At 36.4% G+C, this 16,063-nt stretch overlaps 1 non-coding gene across 1 annotated transcript; it reads left to right on the forward strand.

Annotated features, from left to right (window-relative positions):
- The first annotated feature begins 9,911 nt into the window (after positions 1 to 9,911).
- On the forward strand, positions 9,912 to 10,018 carry LOC119369703 (small nucleolar RNA R71). Its single transcript, XR_005177276.1, has one exon. It is a non-coding gene; the product is annotated as a small nucleolar RNA R71 (small nucleolar RNA).
- The last annotated feature ends 6,045 nt before the right edge of the window (positions 10,019 to 16,063 follow it).

Genomic DNA, 16,063 nt, shown 5'->3' on the forward strand with positions numbered 1-16,063 from the left:
GTGGTGGGGCAAACCTCAGCGAGGACGCTGAGTCCCTAAGGGGGGGTGTATGTCAGGGACTGCACCTTAGGCGAAATCCCACATCGGCTAAGCACAAGGTGGAAGTGATGTACATAAGGAGTAGCAGGCCTTGAGTTCCCGAGACGCGTTTTGGGCTAGGAGGTGGTTCCCTGGCCCAGGAACAAAACCGTGCGGGCCTGGGGCCCAAAGCGGACAATATCTCGGTAGAGCCTGGGATGTTACACAGCCCAAGTAAAACATTTCTAAGAAAATGTCACTCCACTAGGCCATATGCTTTGCTCATGTCCAGTTTTAAAGCAAAATACCCTTTGCCCTCAGATTTTTAAGAAAATGCCACTCCATTCGGGCATTATTCGTGATCAGATGGCCAGAGACAAAAGCAAATTGAGATTTACTAACTAAAGTAGGGAGAATCAATTTCAATCTGTTAGCTAGGGTCTTAGACACAAGTTTATATATTACATTGCAGAAGCTAATAGGTTTATAATCTTAGCACATTCTGGATTTTTAATCTTAAGAATAAGAGCAACGGAGGTATGATTTAAAGATGACACCGATTCAGAATTATTTAAGATTGAAAAAACTTTATTTTCCATATCCAAACCAACAACATTCCAAAACGATTGAAAAAAAAAAAAAAAAAAGAGACATACCATCCGAACCTAAGGCTTTCGCAGGATGCATTTGATTAAGAGAATGTTTAATTTCTTCCCTAGTGAAGGTTGAAGCAGTTGTTATTCATGTCACATGAAATCTTCAGCTTAACTATTTCCATAATATCTGAATATTCCTGCGGTACCGTAGTCAAGAATAAATTCACAAAATATGTCGTCATTACTCAAGCTATGTCACCTTCATCCTCATCAAAAAAACACCTTGATCATCTTCGATCTTTGAAATCGTGTTCCTCATATTCCTAAAATTTGCTTGGGAATGAAAGAACGATGTGCTCTTATCCCCTTCTTTCAACCATAGCATACGGGACCGTTATGCCCATATGGTCTCTTCTCGACATAATAATTCCTTGAACCAATTCTTAATATTACGCTGGAGTTGAATACAATCAGAAGACTATTACTCCTCTTGCGGTAGTTGTAATCGACATCCCAAGTCATGGAGCTGAGAGTTAATATTTTACCAAAATGAATTTTCTTCCATTGTTTTAATGCAAGTCCATAACTGCGAATTTTTTCTTCTAACTGGATAATAGTGTCACTACCCTCTTTCGCCTTCCATGCCTCCTCAATAACCATCTTACACATACCATCCCTTAGCCACATCCTCTCGAACCAAAAGGATCTTCTAATTCTCTTTTTCTTTAGACCTAAACCTACCCAAGATACTTTAATCGGATGGTGACAGTGATTTTTCGCAAGTGTACGAAATCGCGACATGTAATAAAGAATGAGTAGAATATCATTCCCACAAGGATTGTATACCAAGTACCAAAATTATGTTAACTTACTATTATTTAAATGGAAATCTGGGGAATTATTTTAAGAAATTAACTTTAACAAATAAAAGAGAATAAAAAGAAATTAAGCAAGGCAATTTTTGATATAAGAAATCAAGGATTAAAAACTACTAGGGATTTTGACTTCACTTAATTCTACCCAATTAAGCATTATGGTTTGTTTTGTGAATTCATAACGTAAGGTCATTAACTTATGAAAATTCCCCATGAGTAAAACTATATAGCTTCCGCAGCAAGTTATTATTCTCATGTAATTTATTACCTTTTTCATATCAAAAACCCTTCTCCCAATAGTGATTAATGAAATAAATCAATCAAGGGGAGAAACTCTGTCTGGAAGCATTAAGTTTAATAATGAATTATACTTTGAAAAAAGAAAAGCAATAATATTATAAATTGGAAAAGAAATTAAGCTACATCAAATCCCTAGTATGAGAATTTAGTTCGACATAGTAATTGAATAAAACTCAATTAAACTTAAAAATAATTCCATAATCAATGTGAATAATGAAAAGTAAAAACAAGATTAAGAGTTTAGAGATAAAAACTAGTCAACAAATAACGTGGACGGCTTCCTTAAATCTTGACACAAATCTTGATCACTTAAAGTCTTGGAGAGAGAAAAACAATAGACCAAAAGAGGCCCAAACTAGAGATTGATTCTCTCTTTTTATAGCTTTCTGGAAAAAACTCCGACTTCGTTTAGGAAATAGAGTCTTTATTGAGTAGGAAATCTCTTTGAGATAGAAGAATATTTAGGCTTTTAATTTATTCTCAATTAGGACTCTCCCAGGCGTCTAAATAGGATTTAAACTGATTGGCATGTTAGAAAAGTATTTCATGTGGGCCCATGCAAGTGGAAGAGACTGGACAAACGTTTTCGGCTCAAAACGGAACTTGATTTTCGGCACAGGCTGGGCGTGCTGGAGCCTGAGTTCTAAGGTAATCGCAGCACGGGCCATGCTCAGTTAAGCACGCTCTGAGATAAATTTGTGGCATGAGCGTGCTGGTCCGCACAGCTGGGGCATGCTAGGCTTTGAGTTACCATGATGGATGCAGCACAGGCTGTGCTTAGATGAGCACGCCTTTGGATCATATCATTCTATGGCACAAGCGTGCCATATAGCACGACCAGGGCATGCTAGACTATGAGTCTCAAGCCGATTTTTCCTTGAATCCTGCATGGGCGTGCTAGGTTGCACGACTAGGGCATGCCAGCCTCTGAGAGTTTTGCATACTTTGCTCTTTTCTGCATCAAAATCCTAGAAATTTCTTCAAGATCGAGTGAATTATGTTTCAAGGAAGCTTTGAACAAAAATGCAACTAAAACCGAATAAAAACTAACTAAAGTGATTAAAACTACTTAAAATCCTAACAAAAACTATATAAAAAATATTATAAAAATAACATCTATCAAAATTTTCCAAACTTAAACCATTGTTTTTCCTCAAGCAACAAAACTAAACGAAAAAACAAAAGCCAAAACAAACTAACAAAGCTTACTTAATATGGTTGGGGGTAATTATTCACAACTTCAAAAAGTATCAAAAATTATTATCATAAGAATGAATCAAGTGTTTTCTATGCTAATTATATTCTTAGGAAAAATTCAATTATTAACAGAACACATTCTTTAATTTAATCATGAGTTAATAAGATTTTCAACACCAATTTATTCAACCTATGACAAATAGAGTATGAATATTCACAAAAATTATTTAACCGTTAAATAAGATGTTTTAACAATATAAATCCAACATTCCCATAGGCAAAATTAGTAATCCCTTCTCCACAATTGAAATACACACAATCAGAAAGATCAAAAGGTCTTTATTTAGGTTACAATAGGGTTCTTAGGGGTATAATTTTAGCTAAACAAAGAAAAAGGAAGGATAGACAAAAAGTGCAAACAATACAAAATATCAAGATTTTCATCACATCAAAACAAATTTTTATTTGTAAAGGGATATTATCTTGAAGTTCTTCACTAGCTCAAAATTATAGACACTTTATGCAAGGTCTCCTCATAATTTCTTGATAATTTTTCCTTGCTTCAATTCCCCAAACTTGAATTTTTAATTGATTGCTTCTTTTGTGGGGCATTTTTCTTTGAGTTTTTCTACTTGCTTCTCTTGCTAGTATTTATGAAATTTTCTCCCTTTTATTGCTATGTTTTAATACGAATCAAATCCTTCAATTATATATTATTGCACTCAAGGTAAGAATTTAAATTGGTTTAAAGGCTAGGTTTAATAAGGGTGAAGAAGAAAATTTTTGGTTTATAGGCTTCAAATTGGTTGCAAAATTCATAATTTTAACTTAGGTGGCATGGGCTAAATATGGAGTTCGACAAAGAATGCCTAAATCATCTATTTCTAAATGTAAGCATTTGAAATCTTTGCCTCAAAGGGAATTCTAATTTGTTCTTGGAATGCCAAGGTTAAATAAAATTTGATTAAAACATACCTGTATATCATAAAATCAAAAAAAAAAAAAATGGTGTTCTTGATCTTTAAAAACAAATAGTTAAACCAAACAGTTATGTTAAGTCAAAAATTAAAATTTAAGCTCAAAAGCAACTAGCTTCAAAAAACATCTAAATTCATCATAAGTTAATAGGTTATGATAATTTCCAAGTTTGCTCATAATTATTCCAACCATATTAAGCTAATGAAACAAATAAACAAATAAAACTAAAAATTTTAACTAAAATTTCCCTTTCCCCGACTTAATTTAGCACATTATCCCCAATGTGTTTCAAATCAATTCCCCAAACTTATCATATTATCAAGAACATGCCAAAAGAATTGAGAGCTCAGAAATATTACCACCATTGTATTGAAGAATACAATAAAATTTGAAGGAAAAGATATGATAAGAGTCGGGTGCTGGAATTTATCGAAGCTAAGAAAAAGAAACACTAAAAACAAGGAAACATAATATCCAAAATACTTAGTACAATTAAATAAAAGGAAAAAAAAATAAAAAGAAAATAAAAAGAAAAATGAAAAATAACTAGAAATAATCAATCATCAAAAGGTGGAGGTAGATGCGGCTATAGCAATTGAATTACTGTTTGGAGTTGGCTAGCAATTCCCTAATATTGGCCTTGCATGGTGTCTATTCGAGAGTCGAGGCTCCCATGCATAATTTCTATGGACGAGAATCGGTCAGATATCATAGTCTCCATTCTATTAAGGCGGGCATCGAACATGTCCATTCTAGACATCATACGTGCAATAACTTCATCATTGGACAAATCAGACGCTCCCTGAAAGGAAGGACCAGCTCCAGAGGGACCTGCACCAGAAAAAGTACCAAAACTGGGGAAGGATTGTGGATTATCCTCCTCCATATTAGTTTTGCTAGTCTCTTCAGCTTCCTCATCATCAAAACTCTTTTCTCGGGATCTCACAATACAGTATGAATCCCCTACCTTCTCTACCAATTTCATATGTACCATGACATCTAAATCAAGTCTAGTACCCTTTCCACCTCCCATAATATCATAAACTGGTCGAGCATGGTTCCAAACTCTCAAATAGGATGCAATACAGGTCACAAAACACTCCATCATAATAGCTCCCTTGTCTGCTCTTGCAATTCTAGCCCATCGTTGGCATAACCAATAGCCAACATTAAGAAATATCCCCTGATCTATCACCCAGATAAAGTATAATTCATTTAGACTCAACACTCCATCACTCTCACTACGCCCAAAAATTGTCTTGGCCAAAAATTTGTGAATGTGCCGATAGGCTGGGTTTCTCAATTTAGAAGCTTTTGACAATCTAGGATTATAGTTATTCTCCCCAGTTAATATTGTCCATGTGCTTCGATCTCTAAAATCTTTAGGTATTTGTTTAAGTGCATTTTCAATGGGGAACCCAAAGAAATGACTAACTTCGTTTACTGAAAGCTCATAATTTCTCCCAAAAAGCCTAAACTTAATTTTACTAGGAAAATTATCAGGCAACAGACAAATAAGAGCAGAATATGAACTCAAGAACTCTAAGGTCATCCACTATTTCAACTGCTCTATGTGGAAAAATTTCTTTGATCGTGAATGGTCTCGACCACCTAGAGCGCAATTTTCCTGGAAAAAGACGAAGTCTAGAGTTTTAGAGCAATACCTGTTTGCCTACCTTTAGATTTCTCAGGATAATGTGCTTATCATGCCACTTTTTGGTACGGTCTTTATAGATCTTGGTGTTCTCACAAGCATGAAGTCTCACTACATCCATCATATTCAATTAAAGTAACCTTTTTTTTTTTTACCCACCTCTTTGGTATCAAAGTTAAGGAACTGGATTGCCCAACATGCCTTATGCTCTAACTCAACATGAAGATGACATGCATCACCATAAACCATTCGATACGGAGAAATACCAATTGGTGTTTTAAATGCTGTTCTATAGGCCCAAAGTGCATCATCAAGTTTCTTGGACCAGTCCTTTCCTGATTGGCCAACTTTGGTCTCCAGTATTTTCTTGATCTCCCTATTAATTACCTCCACTTGTCCACTTGTTTGAGGGTGATATGGGGTACCTACCCGATGAGTAACACCATATTTTGAAAGAAAAGAATCTAAAAATGCTTACCTCCGTCTATGATTATTGCTCTTGGAGTACCATGAAGTGTGAAAATGTATTTCTTAATGAAGTTCATCACACTCTTGGCATCATTGCTTGGAAGAGCAACAGCTTTTGTCCACTTCGAGATATAATCCACCGCTACTAAAATGTATTGGTTGGAATAAGAAGATGGAAACGGTCCCATGAAATCCAAGCTCCAAACATCAAAGATCTCCACTCCAAGGATATTGTTTAATCGCATCTCATGTCTCTTGGAGATATTTCCTAACCTTTGACAACGATCACAAATACGAACAAAGTTAAAAGCATCTTTAAATAAATTAGGCCAATACAAACCGCTTTCTAAAATACGTGCTGCCGTCTTGCTTACTTCAAAATGTCCTCCACATTCCATTGAATGATAGAAATGAAGAACACTTTCCATTTCTTCTTCCGGCACATATCGTCTGAAGAGTTGATCACTACAATATATGAACAAGAAAGGCTCCTCCCAATAGTAATATTTAAGATCATGAAAGAATTTTTTCTTTTGTTGATAAGAAAGATTGGGAGGAGTAATCTTGCAAGCAAGGTAGTTAACTATATCGGCATACCACGGAGCTTGTATATTTGCTAGAAGAAGAAAATGTTCATAGGGGAAGTCTTCATTAATTTACAACTCTGCTTGCCCTTCTTTCCCCAACTCAAGCCTTGATAAGTGGTCAGCTACAAGGTTCTCGGTTCCCTTTTTATCACGAATCTCCAAATCAAATTCCTGCAAGAGAAGAACCCAACGGATTTGTCTAGGCTTTGCATCTTTCTTTTCTAACAAATATTTAATAGCTGAGTGATCAGTGTAGACTATTGTTTTAGCTCCAATTAAATATGCTCTGAATTTATTAAAAGTAAAAATAATAGCAAGAAGTTCTTTTTCAGTGGTGGCATAATTTAACTGTGCATCATTCAATGTACAACTAACATAATAAATGACATGCAACTTCTTTTCTTTTCTTTGCCCAAGAATAGCTCTTATGGCATGATCACTAGCATCACACATGAGTTCAAAAGGTAGGCTCCAATCTGGTGTAGCAATGATAGGAGCTAAAATCAATTCTTTATTCAACCTGTTAAAAGCATTCAAACACTCTTGGTTAAAATCAAAAGGAACATCCTTAACTAATAAATTACAAAGAGGTTTTGTGATTTTGGAGAAATCCTTGATAAATCTCCTATAGAACCCTGCATGACCAAGAAACTCCTTACTCCTTTCACTGAATTTGGAGGTGGTAGCTTTTCAATTACCTCTATCTTGGCTTTGTCCACTTCAATCCCTTTTTCTGAAATTTTATGCCCTAAAACAATACCTTCACTAACCATAAAATGACATTTTTCCCAATTCAAAACAAGGTTAGTATCTTCGTATCGCTGCATTACTAGAGAGAGGTTATAGAGACAAGAATCAAAAGAAGAACCAAACACAAAAAATTATCCATAAATATTTCAATAAATTTTTGAACCATGTCAAAAAATATGGACATCATGCACTTTTGAAAAGTCGTAGGAGCATTGCACAACCCAAAAGGTATTCTTCTATAAGCAAAAGTACCATAAGGGCAAGTGAAAGTGGTCTTTTCTTGATCCTCGAGAGCTATAGGTATTTGAAATTACCCTGAATAACCATCTAAAAAGCAATAGTAAGGGTAACCTGAAAGTCTTTCAAGCATTTGATCAATAAAAGGCAAAGGAAAGTGATCTTTGCGTGTTGCTTTGTTAAACTTTAGATAATCAATACACACACGCGAACCTGTGACAGTTCTAGTAGGAATTAACTCATTATTTTTATTAAAAATAACTGTCATACCTCCTTTCTTTGGGACAACTTAAACTAGGCTTACCCAACTATTATTCTAAATTAGATAGATAATGCCAGCATCCAAAAGCTTTATGATTTCAACTTTGACTACTTCCTTCATGTTTGGATTCAATTTCCTTTGATGCTCAATTGAAGGTTTGTAGTCTTCTTCCATTAGGATCTTGTGCATGCACACACTTGGACTTATCCCTTTCAAATCTGCGATTAACCAACCTAAGGCTTTCCTACGCTTTCCTAGAACCTGCAACAACCTTTTCTCTTCATCAAATGATAAGTGAGAGGAAATAATGACAAGAAAAGAATTATTCTCACCTCAGAATGCATACTTTAAATGAGATGGAAGTTGTTTTAATTCTTGCTTTGGTAATTCGCTTACTTCCTTACCTTTGATGCTTTGATCATCAATGTCACCTTTATTTTTAAAATTCAATGTGTCTTTTACACAATCATCGATAACATCAATTTTAAAGCAATCATTATAATCCAAAGGAAGTTTACAAAACTTAAGAACATAAAAAACAACTTCCTCTTGACTTACCCTTAAGGTTAATTTACCTTCATAAACATCAATCAATGCTCTTGCAGTTGCAAGGAAAGGTCTTCCAAGGATTAAAAATCCTTCTCTATCTTCATCAATGTCAAGAATAATAAAATCAACAGGAAAAATAAATTCACTGGTGTTGACGAGTACATCTTCTACAATTCCTCTTGGGTATTTGATTGATCGACCTGCCAACTGTAAAGACATTCTTATTGGTTTCATCTCTCCCATTCCTAGCATCTTAAAAACTTCATAAGATATAGGATTAATACTTGCACCTAAATCTGCTAAACCTTTTTCAAAATCAAGATTTCCAATATTACAAGGGATAGAAAAACTTCCTGGATCTTTTAACTTTGGAGGCAATTTATTTTGAATGATAGCACTACACTCCTCTGTTAACATTACCGTTCATTGATCATCGATTTTCCTCTTCTTGCTCAGGATCTCCTTCAAGAATTTTGCATAGCTGGGCATTTAAGCAAGGGCTTTAGCAAAAGGGATGTTTATTTAAAGCTTTTTGAAGACATCAAGAAATTTGAGGAAACTCTTATCATCTTGTGATTTCTTAAGCCTTTGTGGGAAAGGAACAGGTGGGACATAAGGCTTTACTTCCTCTTTCTCTTCTAGGTCCATGATGGGGATCTTCTTCTGCTCTTTCTTTTCTTCCTCCTCTCTGGTTGGATCCTCCAATTATTTGCCATTCCTTAAAGTGATAGCTTGTACCTGTTCTTTGGGATTTTTCTCAGTGTTACTAGGTAACATACCTTGGGGTCAAGAAGCCATCATGTTTGCAAACTGCCCTAATTGAATTTCTAAGTTCCTTATCGCAGCTTGTTGGATTTTATTGTTCTCTCGAGTTTCATTCATGAAGTCCATGTGAGATTTGGAGAGGGCAGTGAGAAGGTCATCTTGAATCCTTTTCTCTTAAGAAGGAAAACCTAGTGGTGCATTCAAGGCATTGTTTGGATTCCCATAAGAAAGATTAGGATGATTCCTCAACCTGTTATCATAAGAGTTAGATATGGGTAATTCTTCCTTCCTTGATTTATCACATAGTTGACTTGCTCCAAAGTTTGTGGATTTAAAGAATCCAGCATGCATTCTCCAATTCCATATTGCCCATTACACCTGTCACATGCTTGCACAATAGAATTAATAGAGTTAGTAGTCAATAAGTCCAACTTCCTTACCATATTGTCTACCTTGGCATTAAGTGCGGTAATGGCATCAATCTCATAAACTCCTGCAGGCTTCTTCCTTTTAGAACTGTTTTGATAATGGCTGTTACTTGCAATCTCTTCTATCAAGTCATATGACTCATCAATTTCCTTTCTTTCAAAAGATCCATTAGCAACTGCATCTAGAGTAATTTTTATGTTAGAAGATGATGCATTATAAAAGGTCTGCACCTGTAGCCACTTGCGCAAGCTATGATGTGGGCACTTCCTTAATAAGTCCTTGAATCTCTCCCAAGCTTCATACAAACTCTCTTGATCATGGTGGGCAAATGTCATTATCTCATTAGGAAGCTTTGTGGTCGTTAAAGATGGAAAGAATTTTGAAAAAATTTCTGAGCTAATTCCTCCCATGTTGTAAAACTTCCAGCAGGGCATGATTGTAACCAGGACTGTGCCTTATCCCTTAGAGTGAAAGGAAACAGTCTCAATTTTATGGCATTCTCAGAAACTTCGTTTTGTTTGAATGTATCGCAAATCTCCAGGAAATTTGTGATATGGGCATTAGGATCTTCACTGGGCAGACCTCCATATTGAATTGAGGTGGAAAGCATTTGAATAATTGCAGGTTTGATCTCAAAATTGTTAGCTTCCACCCTAGGCCTAGTGATACTTGAGGTGGCTCCATTGAGAGAAGGAGTTGTGTAATCTAGCAAGGTGCGAACATGGGGTTGAGGTCCATCCTCTGGGTTGATTAAATCAACAATATTTGCTTGTTGTTCTTGTTTGCTCTCACATGCTCTTCTAGCAGTGTTGTTCCTATGACAAGTCTTTTCGATTTCTAGATCAAATATTAAGGGCTCAGTTCTACCCGATCTTCTTCGCATAAACACCTGAAATAATCTTCTAGAAAAATTAAAAATAAGAATAAATGTCTAAATTAATAATAGAGTAATTAGTATTGATATTGGTAATGCCAATCCCCGAAAACGACGCCAAAAACTTGATAGTGATTTTTCACAAGTGTACAAAATCGCGACAAGTAATAAAGAATGAGTAGAATATCGTTCCCACAAGGATTATATACCAAGTACCAAAATTATGTTCACCTACTATTATTTAAACGGAAATCTGAGGAATTATTTTAAGAAATTAACTTTAACAAACAAAGGAGAATAAAAAGAAATTAAGCAAGACAATTTTTGATAATAAGAAATCAAGGATTAAAAACTACTAGGGATTTTGACTTCACTTAATTCTATCCAATTTATTTTATTAGTTTGATAATCAATTTTAATTGTTCAAGTAGTAGAAACAACCCTAAAATCACTAACAAACTCTCCCAATATATTATTAGCTATTTTAACCCGATCTAATTACATATCTTCCAATAGAACAATCAAACATCAATTAAATTATTAAGTATTATGGTTTGCTTTGTGAATTCATAACGTAAGGTCATTAACTTATGAAAATCCCCATGAGTCAAACCATATAGCTTTTGCATCAAGTTATTATTTTCATGTAATTTATTACCTTTTTCATATCAAAAACCCTTCTCCCGTTAATGATTAATGAAATAAATCAATCCAGGGGAGAAACTGTATCTGGAAGCATTAAGTTTAATAATGCATTATCCTTTGAACAAAGAAAAGCAAATCTAATATTATAAATTGGAAAAGAAATTAAGCTACATCAAATCCCTAGTATGAGAATTTAGTTCGACATAGTAATTGAATAAAACTCAATTAAACTTGAAAATAATTCCATAATCAATGTGAATAATGAAAAGTAAAAACAAGATTAAGAGTTTAGAGATAAAAACTAGTCAATAAATAACGTGGACGGCTTCCTTGAATTTTGAAACAAATCTTGATCACTTAAAGTCTTGGAGAGAGAAAAATAATTGAACAAAAGATGCCCAAACTAGAGATTGATTGTCTCTTCTTACAGATTTCCTGGAAAAAACTCCGACTTCATTTAGGAAATAAAGTCTTTATTGAGTAAGAAATCTCTTGGAGATAGAAGACTGTTTAGGCTTTCAATTTCTTCTCAATTAGGACTCTATCATGCGTTTAAATAAGATTTAAACTGATTGGCACGTTAGGAAAGTATCTCATGTGGGCCCATGCAAGTAGAGGAGACTGGGCAGATGTTTTTGGCTCAAAACAGAACTTGATTTTCAACACGGCCGTGCCATTTGGCATGGGCTGGGCGTGCTGGAGTCTGAGTTCTAAGGTGATCGCAGCACGCGCCGTGCTCAGTTGAGCACGCTCTGAGATAAATTTGTGGCACGAGCGTGCTGGTCCACACGACTGGGGTGTGCTAGGCTTTGAGTTACCAGAATGGATGTAGCACGGGTCGTGCTTAGATGAGCACGCCTTTGGATCATATCATTCTGTGGCACAAGCGTGCCAAATAGCACGGCCAGGGCGTGCTAGCCTCTGAGTCTCAGGCTGATTCTTCCTTGAATCCTGTACGGGCGTGCTAGGTTGCACAGCTAGGGCGTGCCAGCCTCTAAGAGTTTTGCTTACTTTGCTCTTTTCTGCATCAAAATCCTACAAATTTCTTCAAGATCGAGTGAATTATGTTTCAATGAAGTTTTGAACAAAAATGTAACTAAAATCGAATAAAAACTAACTAAAAGTGATTAAAACTACTAAAAATCCTAACAAAAACTATATAAAAAATATTATAAAAATAAATAGGTGGTCCGATTGTACTCTAATAAGATGCTAAACGGTATATCGAGGAAAAAGAGATACGCAACTCATCGAACACTCAAACTGATCCAATCTCTCTTGAATATTGCTTTGTCCCGCTTGTCTGTTGCTTTATGTAAAGGGACAGCCCTTGAAACTAAGATCGTCCTGATTACAATAATTAAGAGCAGTAGAAAACCCAACAATTTTCCTATCATCTTTTCTTCTACCCCCTACTTTCTTCGCATGATACAATATTTCATGAAATCTCCTCCCACTAGCCAAGGTAATGATGATTTATCTTGAAGAGAAGGAAGAAGTTCCCATAAAAAAACACGAGCCTACTCATCTGGCTAGCCATAAAATCCTGAAAACCTCCACTAGTTATTAACTTCAATGTCGATATGGTGGTTGGAAAAAGATAACAAATTCACTTGGACATCATGCTTCCACATTAGACATAATCCCTCTCTTCTACCCGATACCATTGTACAAGACACATCTATACCATTGTTAAATCCTCATTTATCTCTAGCTTTCTTCATCTCATTCGCCATAAGCTTTGTTTCCGTAAGGAAAACAAAGCTGGGATCTTCCAGCTTCAGTAGCTTTTTCATGTGATGAATTATATGAGGGTTCCCAACCCTTTTGTAATCCATACTGCCAAACTTATAATTGTTGGGATTATAACTTATCCCGAGTGGGGCCCACAGAAAATTACCGGTGGTAAAAGTAAAATAAAATTACTGTTACCACATATACCTCCAATAATTAAATATTGAATATTGACGATCAAATCCACCAGAAATAATAACCACGATAAAAATTAAATAATTATCGTAAATGCCAGATGAAAAATAAGAACACCGAGATTTACGTAGTTCACCCTTCAGCTGTTATGGGCTACGTCCATGGGACAAAAACTCCGAATAATTCTTCTACTAAAAATAGTAGGTACAAAAGAGATTACAAATATGGTGGCACACAAAGTGTTTCACAAAAAATACCCCAAAAATAATTTCCTCACTATTTTCTCTCTGTCCCAATTTTAGGAACCCTTTTCCTAAAATTTTATACACTTAATTGTGTATCTATTCTATTTTGTTTTTGTGTACTGAAGAGGTATTCAGTACCTCTATTTATAGGAGGGAGAGGCGGGAAAGCCGTGCATTACAAATGCACGCCTCTCCATTTTGTCAAAGGTTGGCATGCCAACCTTTGAAATGTTGGCTGCCACCTTTAAAAAACGTGCTCTTTCCTTTTTTTTTTTTAAATGAATGTGGGTCCCACATGTTGGAGGGACCCCACAACAATTCTCCCCCTCCCGACTACATGGTGGGACTCTCCATCCCTGCTGCTTTGACACATAGCTCGAACTTTTCCTTTGGAACGACCTTTGTCAAAATATCTGCAGCATTTCTGTCAGTGTGAATTTTCCGCATCTGGAACTGCTTCTCTTCAATGGCAAGTCTAAGCCAATGATATCTTACATCAATGTGCTTCGTCCGTGCATGATACATAGTATTTTTACTCAAGTCTAATGCACTTTGACTATCACAGTAAACTATATATTCTTCCTGCTGCACACCCAATTCTTGAAAGAATCTCTTTAACCAAAGCATTTCCTTTCCTGCTTCCGTTGCTGCAACGTACTCTACTTCAGTCGTTGATAATGAAACACATTTCTGCAATCTTGACTGCCATGAAATAGCTCCCCCTGAGAATTTAAATAGGTATCCTGATGTAGATTTTCTTTCATCAAGATCACCGGCCATATCTGCATCTGTATAACCAACAAGTGCAGACTTTTCACCTCCAAAAGTTAAACATAACTTTGAAGTTCCTCTCAGGTATCTGAAGATCCACTTTACTGCTTCCCAATGTGTCTTCTGGGGTTTTGACAGAAATCGGCTCACAACGCCAACTGCATGAGCAATATCTGGTCTCGTACACACCATTGCGTACATTAAACTTCCGACCGCTGAAGAATATGGAACATTTGACATATCTCCTTTTTCTTTCTCTGTTGATGGGTAGGATTTCTTACTCAACTTGAAGTGAGCGACAAGCGGAGTGCTAACTGGTTTAGCATTCTTCATATTGAACCTCTCTAGAACTCGTTCAATATATTTTTCCTGCGATAACCATAACCTACAGGACTTTCTGTCTCGAATAATCTCCATTCCGAGAATTCGCCTTGCCGATCCCAAATCCTTCATGTCAAATGCTTTTGACAAATCTCTCTTTAACTTGCTAATCATATGTGCATCTGGTCCAACGATTAGCATATCATCAACATATAAGAGAAGGATGATAAATTTACCATCAGGGAATTTCTAAACATATACACAAGGATCTGCATCTGTCCTTTTGTAGCCTTGATTCACCATGAAAGAATCAAACTTTTTATACCACTGTCGCGGTGCTTGTTTCAACCCGTACAAGCTCTTCTTCAAGCGACAAACCATGTCCTCTTTTCCCTTGACCTTGAAACCTTCTGGTTGTTCCATATAGATTTCTTCCTCTAGATCCCCATGCAAGAATGCGGTCTTTACATCAAGCTGCTCCAACTCAAGATTCAAGTTTGCTACTACACCTAGCACAACTCGAATAGAACTGATTTTCACAACTGGTGAGAAAATCTCATCAAAGTCAATACCTTTCTTTTGAGTAAAGCCTTTGACGACCAATCGAGCTTTGTATCTCACTAGGTTGCCATCATCTTTCTTCAATTTGCACACTCATTTATTCTTGAGTGTTCTCTTCCCTTTTGGAAGTTTCACCAGCTCATACGCGTCATTCTTTTTCAAAGAATTCATCTCTTCTTGCATGGCCTTTCTCCAGCAATCTTTATCTTTGCAAGATTGCACATCTTGGAAGCTCTCTGGCTCCCCCTCATCAGAAATCAAAATGTAATCAGAACTAGGGTACCTTGTAGATGGTTGGCGTTCTCTGGTTGACCTTCTTAACTGAGGTTCAACTCCTTCTGGTGGAATGGGGTTCTCTGGCTCCCCCTGCTCAACACTCTCTGCATCACTGTTATCATCTACAATTGTCTCTTGATCCCCTACGACTGGCTCTTCTTCTTCTTCTTGTTCTGATTCTGGCATTCCTCCTCCTGTGGCATCATCTGTAGGAATGCTTCCTGGTGTAATATCAACAACACCATCACTTGTGGATTCTTCACAAGTTGTTTCTCCCACGATCTCATTCTCGTGGAATACTACGTCTCGGCTCCGGACAACTTTCTTTTTCACTGGGTCCCACAACCTGTAGCCAAACTCTTCGTCTCCGTAACCAACAAAAGTGCAAGGAACTGATTTATCATCAAGCTTTGATCTCTGCTCCTTTGGAACATGCATAAATGCCTTGCAGCCAAATACCCTCAGGTGAGAGTATGAAATATTTCTACCTGTCCAGATCTTCTTCGGGATATCAAATCCAATGGTGCTGAAGGTAGTCGGTTGATTAGGTAGACAGCAGTATTGACAGCTTCTCCCCAAAATGGCTTAGGTAAGTTGGCCATTTTGAGCATGGATCTAACTCTCTCAATAATGGTGCGATTCATCCGTTCAGCGACGCCGTTGTGTTGAGGCGTACCAGGAACTGTCTTTTCATGCCTGATACCGTGCTGACTACAATAATCTCTAAACTCCTTAGAGATATACTCACCACCATTATCCGTGCGTAAACACTTCAA

This window comes from Jatropha curcas, chromosome 1, assembly GCF_041381405.1.
Source record: "Jatropha curcas cultivar XTBG-Jc1 chromosome 1, XTBG_Jcur_1.0, whole genome shotgun sequence".
Taxonomy (NCBI): domain Eukaryota; kingdom Viridiplantae; phylum Streptophyta; class Magnoliopsida; order Malpighiales; family Euphorbiaceae; genus Jatropha; species Jatropha curcas.